We start from the raw sequence: 3,660 nt of genomic DNA on the forward strand, positions 1-3,660 counted from the left end.
GGTATGGGCCAAAAACAAAACAAATGGGGCCCTGAACCCTGTACATTTCTCTGTGCCCCTAATCCTTTTATTTGTTGTTTGATTTTGGTTGGAGGTGAGTAAGCCATTTGCCTTGCATGTGGCTGATTCAGGTTCATTCCTCAGCACCCTGGACCCCACCAGGAGCCAGGAGTAAAGCCTGAGCACTTAAGATAGTGGATTGCTTTGCTAATGGCCAACCAGGGATCAGTCCCTAGCATTGCATATGGTTCCCCAAACACCATCAAGAGTGACCCTGAGCACAGAATCAGGAGTAAGCCCTGAGCATTGCTGGGTATTGCCAATAAACAAAACTAATATAAAGTGAGGGGGACAGAGATAGTTCAACAGGTTGATGCTTTGCATTGGGGAGGCCTGGGTTTGGTGAGCCCCCAAAATCACACACATTCTCGCATGCATATACATATATATATATACCATACATACATATATGTATTTGTAAAACTTTTTGTAAAACATGAATTTCTGCCAAAGTGTGTATATATATACAAAGTGTATTTGTATATGTATATACGTATATGTGTGCATATATATATACACACATATACATACATATACAATGTATATATGTATATGTATGGAGCGATAGCACAGCAGTTGGGTGTTTGCCTTGCACACAGCCAACATGGCCGACCCAAGTTCGATTCCTCCGCCCCTCTCAGAGAGCCCGGCAAGCTACTGAGAGTATCTCGCCCGCACGGCAGAGCCTGGCAAGCGACCCATGACGTATTCGATATGCCAAACACAGTAACAACAAAGTCTCCAGTGGAGACGTTACTGGGCCCGCTCGAGCAAATCGACGAACAATGGGAGGGCCTTTACTGCCTTTACCTTTATATATGTATATGTGTGTGTATATATATATATATATATATAATAGCGTAACCCTCTGAGGGAGTGCCTGAATCCTGCAAGGTATGTCCCCCCAAAACCAAACAAATATAGAATGGTGTTCATGAGCCACTCCTGGCTATGGTCCAGATCATACGCGATGTCAGGGATTAAACTCTCTCTCTCTCTCTCTATATATATATATGTATATGTGTATATATATATATACACATATATATATATACACAGACACACACACTCAGATCAACAGATGAGCATAAAACAAAAAACCCAAGCCAATAACTGGTGGTGAAGGGTGGGGATAGAGACTGGTGTCAGAGGCATGGGGAAGTGAGTCTGTGGTGGCAGGGATCAAACTCAAAACCTATCACATGGCTTCCAGCCCTTAGAGCTATGTGTGCAGCTCCTCTTTTTCTTTTCTCTCTCCAATAAGAGAGACGTTTTCAAGGAATTGAATTCAAAGCCATTCAAAGCCAAGTTAGTTTCTTGGTACATCTTTGCAAAGATATTCAATATCCAGCCCCACCCATACTTGCTGGGATGTCCCAGAAAGAAGTTGGGGCTGTACCAAGGCCACACTTTCTAGAGCCAGTGACAGTCTCACAGAACGAGTCAGCATCACTGTGTCCCAGACATTAAGATTTAATTTGCCTTTCATTTTTAATGGTAGGATATTTCCCCTTGTATCTGGAAACTATTTGTAAAACATAAATTTCTGCCTAAATTGGGGCCAGAGAGATAGTACAGCAGGTAGGACATTTGCTTTGCATGTGGCCAACCAGAGTTTGATCCCTGGCACCTTATATGGTTCCCGGAGCACTGCCAGGAGTAATTCCTGAGAGCACTGTCAGATGCTGCCCAAAACCAGATCACCCCCACAAAAAAAAAATTTTTTTTTGCCAAAATAAAAATTATAAAAAAGGCACACTCAAAGGGACTCTCTAAGCTGGGGAAGTAATGAAGCCCTGCTTGCCCTCTCTTGTTCCACCAATAAGAAAATCAAAGGTTCGGGCTTCAGCTGAGAGCCGTTAAGCAATTGAACCAATTCTGGTTGATGGGTCTCCTAGTTCTCGGGCAAGAAGACCGTGCTATTTTCATATTCTCACAAAGGGCATAATACTACGTAAACTCTTAGGCACTTGTTTATTTTAATTTAGCAAGTCAATGCATCATATCCTGAGTAACATCATAAGTCAAGAAAGACTGCTTGCCCTTCCTGAAGTCACACGAGTTAAGGCACCGAGCAACTGAAAAATTGATTTCTAAGAAACACTGGAAAAAGTGGTAAGAAACTGAACCCCCTCAATATAATTTAAAGCTGTAATCTAAATTTCCTTTAGCTGATCTCTCACTGCGTCCTCTGTACTCTGGGGGCAAGACAAAGTTTCAGGAAACGTCATCAGAGGGCGTGTTATATGTAAATGAGCATTTGCGCAGAGGCTCCTGGTGCTACTTTGTGGGCCCCTTTTTGGTCACCACCTGGAAATTTAAGATTAATTTCTGGATGAAAGTTATTAGGGCGATGGTCTTGAGTGTCAGGGCGTGCGGAGAGCACTTAGGCGGAGCGGGCGTGTGTGAAGAGGGAGGTGGCGTCGGAGGTGGCGTGTGTGGGGTGGGCGGCAACTCATACTTACCTGGCAGGGGAGATACCATGATCACGTAGGTGGTTTTCCCAGGGTGAGGCCCATCCATTGCACTTGGGATGTGCTGACCCCTGCGATTTCCCCAAATGTGGGAAACTCGACTGCATAATTTGTGGTAGTGGGGGACTGCGTTCGCGCTCTCCCCTGATTTTACGGTGCAGAAGATAGAACATTGACGGGTTAAATATTGTTACAGGTGGGGTAAGCGTTGCAGACTTGCGCTCAGTTGATAGGTGTAGTAATTCTCAGAAGCACGATTTGTCAGTTCCGGGCCTCCTCGACTGACTGGCTACTTTTTAGGTGTGGTCTGTACTCCTAAAGAGAGGCTGCCCCTGAGCTTGGCTCCGCCCGCTCTTGTTCCTAAGGGCAGCGTGTGTCTGCTGGGTGTGTAGCTCTCTTTTCTGAGGTGGGTTCCTGAGGATTGTGAACTCTGGAGGTTTTTCTGTTGCTTTCTTTGGTTTTGAGAATTCCGGCCCCCGAGGCTGCGCAGGCTTGGGGGCACGAGTGCACTCTGGCTTGTGTGGTCAGCGCTCCTGTTCCCCACCCCCCGCCCCCACGGGGCCCAGGGCAGCTCCTGGTTCCTAGTGGGCTTTCCTGCTAACACACGCGTTTTACAGCTTGACCTTCCAAACTGCATTAGTGTCCACGGGGTACTGTCCTAATCAGAACAAAAAGGCCCTGGTAGAATCTCAGTGCATAGCTGTGGTGTTTTCAGAGTGGGACGGAAGGGGACGCTTGATCTGCAGCGGGGGCTGTGTGCCTTGAACCAGCTGGGCCCACAAGGCAGATACGGGGGCCTCGTTCTGAGGGAAGAGTGGAGGGGTTGCCGTGGGTCTGGGGGGAGGAAACGTTCTCATGGGAACAGTTGCGGTTTAGACGGTGAAGAGGCTCTGGAGGCGTTTGAACTGCAGGGAGGAGAAGCTGACGATGATAAGGCTGAGTGTGCTTGATGTGATTCCAGCAGTTTGACCCTAATCACTGTTAAAGGCGCCAATGTGGGTATGTGACATACATGACCCTTAATTCAGTGCATTCCTCTTGCGTTGCCTTGCTTTGCCTGAAAATGTGTCCTTTGCTCACTTTTATTCATTTATTTAAAAAGTTTTTAATTGAATCACTATGAGAT

General features: G+C 46.3%; 1 non-coding gene across 1 annotated transcript; it reads left to right on the plus strand.

The window, feature by feature from the left end:
* Window positions 1-2,517: 2,517 nt before the first annotated feature.
* Window positions 2,518-2,681, plus strand: LOC130042271 (U1 spliceosomal RNA). Its single transcript, XR_008795204.1, has one exon. It is a non-coding gene; the product is annotated as a U1 spliceosomal RNA (small nuclear RNA).
* Window positions 2,682-3,660: the final 979 nt, after the last annotated feature.

The sequence above is a fragment of the Sorex fumeus genome, unplaced genomic scaffold (genome assembly GCF_029834395.1).
Source record: "Sorex fumeus unplaced genomic scaffold, SorFum_2.1 ptg000098l, whole genome shotgun sequence".
In the NCBI taxonomy this organism is placed as follows: Eukaryota; Metazoa; Chordata; class Mammalia; order Eulipotyphla; family Soricidae; genus Sorex; species Sorex fumeus.